This window comes from Chrysochloris asiatica, unplaced genomic scaffold, assembly GCF_000296735.1.
Source record: "Chrysochloris asiatica unplaced genomic scaffold, ChrAsi1.0 scaffold00297, whole genome shotgun sequence".
NCBI lineage: Eukaryota > Metazoa > Chordata > Mammalia > Afrosoricida > Chrysochloridae > Chrysochloris > Chrysochloris asiatica.
The window spans coordinates 947,740-956,660 of NW_006408815.1; positions in this window are offsets into that span (position 1 = coordinate 947,740).

Here is an 8,921-nt window from a genome sequence, read left to right on the forward strand (position 1 = left end):
AATCTTATCCCCATCTCTTTTCACCAGACCCATCTAGACAAGATGAAAACCATTCAGTGGGGACTCTCTCTTCCCCGGCACACTCCTAAAATAAATAAACTCTCTCTTGAAAGCTTGTAAACCAGTTACTTTGTGGCTTTATCACCTCCTTATTTTAGATAGTCAATGTCTAAGTTGCCCATCCCTATCTACCCTTTATACAGAGGGTACAGGATTGATACTTGATGTGAAGATTCCTTCCCTCTCAGTTGATATTTTTAGCAACTACATCCATAACTATAGGTTAAGTTCATCAAACTGTAGCAATTTACACTTGTTTTCCTTATCAAAAAAAAATTTTTTTTTTATCTTCCTCTAGTCGAGCTATGATTATCAAGCCATCTAGGCTAGGTCAAATGGGTACTATCTGCAAGTTTGGACATTCTTGGGCATCTCTACTTAATTCATATCAGCTGGATACTTCACTCTTAGCTCTACCCCTCTGTTGCTATGTCCTTGTCTACAGGCTCAGAAGACCAGGTTTCACCACACTTTAGACCAACCAATCCTTCCTCTTCTCTCATCCTCTGATCAATGGGAGTCTATGTAATGTGGTTGAACTCAGCCCATTTCTTCATTGCTGCCTTTCTCCCTCTTCTATTCACTGGTAGACCAACATGGTCACCAGCAAGCTTATGTACCTGTTCATGTGTTCCCTATGAGTGTCAGTGTTGGAGGGGGGTTTGTCCTGAAGGGACTTGATTGCTTGCCTTGATGGCTCCCCAGCGGACAACATGTATGTTCTTGCAGTAGCCAATAAGATTGCCATTTTTGTTTTGGATTTTCCCTGCTGATCTTTCTTTCAAGATCTACCTTCTGTGGCTCTAGCTGCTCCAGGCTGGTCTGCTTCTCCTTTCTAGTGGGAATGTCCCACCTCAGAAGGTTCTGGATGGGGTCTACCTAAGGTCCTATACACTTGGAGGAATACTTTTAATATTTTCCTCCAACACCATAATTCAAATGCATCTTCTATGGTCTTCCTTACTCACTGTCCACCTTTTGCATGCATATGAGGTTATTGAAAATGCCATGGTTTGGGTCAGCACAAAGATGTCTCAAACTGGCATCTTTGCTCTTCAACACTTCAAAGAGGACTTCACTTTAAAGTGAAGAGGACTTAAAATACTTACTGATGAAGATCAAAGCCCACAGCCTTCAGTATGGGTTGCATCTCAATGTAAAGAAAATAAAAATCTTCAGCACTGGACCACAAATAGCATCCATATAAATGGAGGAAAGATTGAAGTTGTCAAAAATTTCATTTCACTGGACTCAACCATCAACATTCATGGAAGCAGCGGTCAAGAAATCAAATGACGTATTGTATTAGGCATATCTGCTGTAAAAGATCCCATGTATTAGAGCCACTAAGTTTGTCCCTATTTTTTCATTGATGATATTTATAGTTCTGGGATTTACATTTACATTTAATCCATGTTCAGTTAGTTTTGGTATATGGTATGATATGGATCTTGTTTCATTCAATCGATTTTCAGTTTTGCCAGCATCATTTGTCAAATGTAAACACATTTTAAATGAATGAGAAAAAGGAGGAGATAACATGATGCCAAGATCAGATGATACTTCAGTGTCCAATCAACAGAGTCCATAATGGACTCATTAATGAATCATTGAATGATTTACATTTTCTAACATCAAATAAATTAGAATATGGTCTTAAATTGTAGGAAAATACTACCAACTAATGTGTGGCACTGTAGGATAAACACTGGACCATAAAGTTAGCTTGAACCACAAGGTCAGCAGTTCAAACCCATCAGCTGCTCTTCAGAAACCCTACATATGATCATTATGAGTAGGAACCAATTTGTTGAACCTTAACATCAACAACAAATGAAATGATATTTTATAAGGTGATCAAATAATTCTTAAAATTGCCAATGGTTACAGAAATCCAAAAAAAGAAAAAATCAGCATTAGTTCCTCTGCAGAGAAGAGATCTAATTATTATGGGTAAAATGAAATTGAGGATAACTATAATTTTAAGAAATCTTATTGTTTGGGATGGTTTAGTTCTGCTGGTCTAAAAGGAAGAGAGTATGTTAGTAGAAACCCTAGACTCTCTTAGAAAATAAATCAATTTTATTGAAAGAATAATTGCATTTCATGGATTAGAGGGTCAATATATCTTATGAGAAGATGCACAAGTGCACAAGTGCCCTGTGTTGTAGGGGAAACAGCTAGTTTTTACTTAGTGAAAAATCAAAGTTGATATCACATCAGAGAAGGGTAGGGGAAGTGAAACAAATTTACAAGGAGTTATCAAATCATAAATTTTTTCACAATGATTCTTAGTAAAACATTAATTCCATGTCTCCTAATGCAATGTGAATAAGAAATTTCTGAAGCATACAATGTGAACATTTCAATGTGGGGATCTTTTGATTAAAAGTAGATCAAGTCAATTCTAGTTGAAGTCTTTGAAATAGAAAACTGATACATTTGGTTAAGAAGAGGAGAGGGTTGAATCAACTCTAATCTGAAATTTTTGAAACATAAAACTAAACATAAATATAAAAGCTAAGGGGAAGTGACTTTTGCTCAGACAAATTCACATGGTAATTCAAGGAACACTTAACACCGAGAGTTTAATAAACACTAAAAAATTCCTCCCCTAGTTAGAGACTCTGATACTTGTCTTCTTTGTAATCCAAACAGTAATATTTTGACAAGGAAAAAGGCTGACTGGCTGTTTTTCTTGAAAGGTAGAAATTAAAATTTTACTTTAAAATGGAGTTTCCAATAAATCTGAAGTCACCCTATTCAGCAATGCTAGAAGCTCAATTTTTTTAAGACTCACTGCCACATCAGGAAGATGAGAAACATGCTTTAAAAAGCTCTGTGGACTTCTAAGGATGCTGTTCTTCGGCAATGGATTTGTAAACATAGTCATGCAGAACTTGAAAGCCTCTACCACCTCCCTAAACAGGTTTTCATTTCTCTCCTGTGGCATATGTCCATACTGTTTTAGATTATAAATGAGCAGCCCATGACCACCCCTTCCATCAGTGAAACTCTTCGGCAGCACACGGAACTTGGGGCCTTCCAGCCTTGCCTTGCTCCTCTTTCCCTGACCCACAGTCCCTGAGACAGCAAAAACACATTACTTCCCTGTGTGGCGCTCACCTCTCATTGCAACCATTTCCTACACAGACACAGAATTTATATAAAAGGCTTTCCTCAGCTTTGATCAAATCTAGGTTGCAGGCCTATTTTGTAACATTAATTCTCTCCCTCACCAATGGCCACATCAATTCAGTACTTTATAAACTATTTCAGGGATCCGATTTATCAGGCCTGACAGTGCTTCACACTGAAATAAACAGGACTGCCTCTGCCTAGCACACTCAGTGGCTCCTATTTATCATTATTTAATTCAAGGGCCTAAAATTCTCTGACATTATTAATAGTAAGATGAATCACTGGAAAACTACAGAATCTGTGACCAACGAGGCTGAAATAATCCATTTTGGTGAAAATGTCTATGTGGAATTGCCTTCCCTGATGGTCGGCCTCTCTGTCATTAGCAAATCCATATGCATGGGTGGTGGAGTACTGAAGCATGAAGTCCCCAAAGAGTAAAATACTTCAGTGGCAATTCTTTTGCAAACAGCTCACACCAAAGCTCAACAGAGGTAAGGAAGGGAGGTGTGAATAGAGGGCTGTGAGGAGTGCCAACCACAGGATTCTTCTACTTCATCTGTCACTTGATTTAAAAATGTACTAATTTAAACCATTTTGCACTTGATTAACTTTAACTTGTCTGAGTTTGAACTTCTGTAGGAGCTGGACCTGGCAATCTATTGGTTAATTATGAGAACTGTATTACTTAGCCACTTTGGAAGCACATTATTAGATGCTCAGGAGGTATTCTGATCCCTGACTTTAGCTTTAAGCTTCATTATTAGCATTTTCCTTTTTGGTAGCTTAAAGGAAAAGACATTTCCAACCCTAAATATATTCTCCTTTTTAATAGAAACCATTAAAAAAAAACAAAAAATGAATTGCTCATCCCTTTAAGATCCAGAGGAAATTGTGAATGTTACAAGTGGATTTTTTTTTTTTTCTGGTACAAGGTTAATAGGCTTTAGCAAAGCCATGGAATGAATACGATAGAAGAATCTTTCAAATAATGATGTGTTTCTTTTTTTTAAATCTGGTAGGATAATCTCCATAAAAGAAAAACCTTTTGAAGTGATTTTTAAATATAATTTTATGGTTGACCCAAGCATCATCAAATAGGATTAAAATTAAATCTTCCCACCTTAACTCTTTGACAGGAAACAAAGTGCTTGACTTTTCCCAGCAAATTGTCTCAAAATTTGTAGGAAGGTTATTTCTTATAATTAACTTAAACTAACTGTACAAATGTAAGTCCATGTCCTTGAGCTCTCTTTTCTGGAGAGAAGATCTGGTAATTGTGCTTTACATATTGTTGGTTGTGGTGCAGTTGAGTTGATCCAACTTACAGCGACCCACCCCAAACTTGTGTGACATGCTAGAACCACCTCATAAGGTATTTCAGTCTGCAGTCTTTACAGGTAGGTGCAGATCATCACAGCTTTCTTCCATGAAGAAGTAGGATGAGTTTCAAAAGTCAACCTTTTTTGTTAACAGCCAATGGCTTAACCTTTGTACCACTACCACGTGGGCTCCTTGTCCTTTACATGTTGTTGTGAAGTGCTGTTGAGTTTATTTTGACTCATAAAGACCCATAGGAGTGGCTGGACAGTTTGAACTGTGGTTAACATTCCAGGGCTTATCCTACAGTGCCACACTAGGACTCCTTCTAGGAGTACATAGTGTGCTTTATGTTGTTGTTGCTGCTAAGTGCTATCCATTTTAACCCATAGTAACCCCACAGAGGATTACTGAGGAGCTGCTGGTAAGTTTGAACCGCTGACCTTCCAGATTAAACTGACATAGTGGTCCAGTGCATGAGCTCACAGCACCACACCAGGACTCCATGCTTTATATGTTGTTGTTTTTGTGAAGTACCGTCGAGTCAGTTCCAACTTATAGTGACCCTGCACAGGGTTTCCGAGGCTGTAAATCTTTACGGGAGCAGAAAGCCTCATCTTTCTCCCGCGGAATAGCTGGTAGTTTCGAACTGCCGACCTTGAGGTTTGCTGCCCAATTCGTAACCACTACGCTACCAGAGCTCCTTATGCTCTATATAGTACATTACAAATGTCATCTCTTCATCTAGGCAATCCATTGTATATCAGTCACTATGCTACAAAACATGGGTAAATAGGCACTGTCATTGCTAATTCGACGGCACTTAATAACAACAACAAATTGAGGAGAAACATATACCAAGTAATGCACCGTGCTTTTTGTAATAAGGTTTTTACTCTTCTAAACCGCAAAGTACACCAAACCCAAATCCCAAACCACTGCCATTGTGTCAATTCTGACTCAAAGCATGACTCTGTATAGGGTCTCCAAGGCAGCTGGTGGGTTTGATCTGCCAACCTTGTGGTAAGTAGTCCAGTGCTTATCCTACAGTTCCATCAGGGCTCCTTCTAGGAGTACACAGTTTGATAGTTTGATGCTATAGTCAGAGAATTGATCTTAATTCTTCTAGATTGAACAATTCCAATATTTTTATTTTTGCCACCGAGGTCTGGTTCTTCAAGGGTTTAAGCGCTCCAATTACTAGCTTCAGTTTCCTTAACATCCCTCTTAAGGTTGACCAAACGAGAAAGAAATCTTAGCTAGCTCATAATTATTCAAAAATAAAGTTCTGCTCCTCCTGTGACCCCAGAAATTATTATTTCTAATATTAACCAGATTCCATACTGCCAATAGAAGCTTTATATGAAATTTCCGGAGATTTCAAGGTCCCAAGGTTGGAGAAAATGATGTATAAAAACCAATTGCCACTGAGTTGATTCTGATACATGACGATCTCATGTGTGTCAGAGTACAACTGTGCTCTACAGGGTTTTCAGTGTCTGATGGTTCGGAGGTAGACAGCCAGATCCTACTTCTGAGGAATGAATTCTAACTGTCAACTTTATAGTTAGCAGCCAAACACTTTAACAGTTTGCACCATTCAGCAACAGTTTATATACAGGGTGAGAACATTCAGCCCATGAAATCATGTGGTCTGACCCTGCCAAGGCAACCGCAGTTCCAGCCATCATATTAGGGGATAATTAATTAAATATAGCAGCAGGTGAATTTTTAAGTTGATAATTTTGTATGGTCCATGAATGATGTGATAAATTTTGGCAGGAAAAAAGTTCCCCACCCCTGGCTTATATGTATGCTGTTGTTAAATGTCATAGTGACCGAATATAAGGTTTTTGAGGCTCTAGAACTTTGTGGGAGCAGAAAGTCTAATTTTTTTTCCCAAAGCTGGAGGGCTCAAATTGTTGACCTTGCAGTTTGCAGTCCAGTGGTTATCCTATGGAGTCTCTGTTTAATCTGTCCACTAAAATGTATGATTACTTATTATCTATTTTATTTTTATGGAGTCTTGGTATGGCTCTGTAGGATAAGCACTAGACTGCTAACCTGAAGGTCATAACTTAAACCCATCAGCCACTCCGCGGAAACCCTATACAGATTCGCGATGAGTTAGAACTGACTCACCTGTACTTAACAACAAAAACATGTTATTTTTAGAGCAGGTGTCTTTCATACCTCTATTTGAGGAGTAACTAAGACTTGCCTAAGAAAGGATTGGTCACACTGAAAACCTATGCACCCCTTTTCTTCTATCTGTGCTCAGTCTGGTGGATTTCCCCTCTGAACTGCAACTTAGCATATGTACCTCAAACTGAGCACATTACGTTGCAGTGCAGAGGTGAAATCCACTAGAGTTGGAGTCTTGGTGTCGCACTACAGGATAAGAACTGCATTGCAAACCACAAAGCCGGCAATTCAAATCCACCAGCCACTCCTCAGAAATCCTTCTAATAGTCAGGACCAACTTGATGGCACATACACCAACCAGATTGAGTTAACTAATGAATGATTTCCACGTTGCAATGTAGACTTAGATGTCCAGCTAAGGAAGAGACTCCTGGGAATGGGATTCTACATGTAGCCAACAGTGTAAAGATAACACGATTTACCTGGGCTTCAAAGAAAAAAATAAAACCAAGTAAACTTCTTAACTATCTTCTCAGGTCCAAAAATATTTAGAATTTTGTTCCTTTCTTCCCAATTATGCTAACACTTAATTCAATGTGCGTATCAGTATTAGGAATATTTCAACCTATTGAAATAAAAAAAAAAGGTAGTTGTCATTTATACAAAGAAGAACATTATAAAGAGCTAAAATGACTCAATTAAGAACTAAATGTTTTTCGCTATACAGCTTTCAACTGTTTATGTAGTTGCAGGTGGGGGAAGTTAGCTTATTGGAGAATATAAACTTTGAAGAAATTCACTTCCGAATTATGTAGAATGTTCCAAAAATTCAATTCAATTTTGGATCGCTGAAATGAAATATCAGGTATCATCTAAAAAGCTCTCCATCAAATCATCTGTAATGACAATCTCCCAAAAGCGTAAAGCGTTCTTAAATCATGATTCTTAGCCTTTCTACTTCTCACAAAATACTAGGAATTCTAGCCTACTATGTAAGTGCTGTCTAGTCAGTTCTGACTCATAGTAACCCTGTATAGGGTTTCCAAGGAGCAGCTGCTGGGTTTGAACCAGCAACTGTGGTTTGCAGTCCAGTGCTCATCCCATAACACCATACCAGGAGTCTGCTTATCTACTATAAGGAGTGATATATTTTCATGGTAGTTTATTCTTTATAATTCCCATTCCATGCAAAATCAGTGTGTCCAAAAGCAAACTCAAGATGCATAAATAACACATTTCCATACCACGCTAACAGACTGGTGAGTGGCATCAACCACCGGTCATCTGTCAGTTTGTTGTATTGTGGTAGTTTGTGTGTTGCTGTGATACTAGCAGCTATGCCACTGATATTTTAAATACCAGGAGGGTCACTGCAAAAAAAAAAAAAAAATACCACAACAAAACACCAAACATTCCTCTCACAGCACTCTCTACTCAACTGGGTTCCATATTCAATAATTCATTGTCATGGCCACACAGAACTGAGATACCATACTCACTTGATTATGGGGTTTATTAGGAAAGTAAACAGGTTAGAAAGCAGTATGAGAAATGTTCAAGGAATAGTTCTGTTAGTCAGGACAGCCTTGTGTCTGTCATGCTCCCAGGCAGTCTACTCTCTGGTTTGGGACCCTTTGCTTTGGTCTCTTGCCCTGTTCCAGCAATGTTACTGTTCTTCCTGTTAATGTTAGAAAGCTCTTTTAGGCTGTTGATAAATGCCCACAGAACACAACACTTCACTGTAAGCCTCAGCCTAAAAGCACTCAATTCTAGATCTGTGTGTCAGCAAGCTTAGCTCCCCTACTTAAGCGTCTGGAGCCACCCCACTCTACAAGCAAGGCTTCTGCCCAAAGTCACTCAGTTTAACTTGCTCATGAGATGAAAAGTTCATTTCTCTGTCTCAAACACTCTTAATCTTAGTTCTACTGCTGTTGCTCCTCTATCATTCCTATGGTGCTACAGCTTTCTGTCCTTGGATCAAGGTAGTTCAATGAGCAGGGATCTGTGGGTCCAAAGGACGTACTCCACTCTTGACTCTGCTTTGACAGAAGTGAGATCCCCCTTCTTGCTTCTGAGTTGGTCCATTTTATACCCATGCTAGAGTTCAGTGAATCCAGAAGATCATAAAAGAATTGATGCTTTTGAGTTATGGTGTTAGAGGACAATATTCAAAGTGCCATGGGCTGCCAAAGGAACAAACAGATCTGTGTTGGAAGAAGTGCAGCCAGACTCTGCTCCTTGGAGGCCAAGATGGC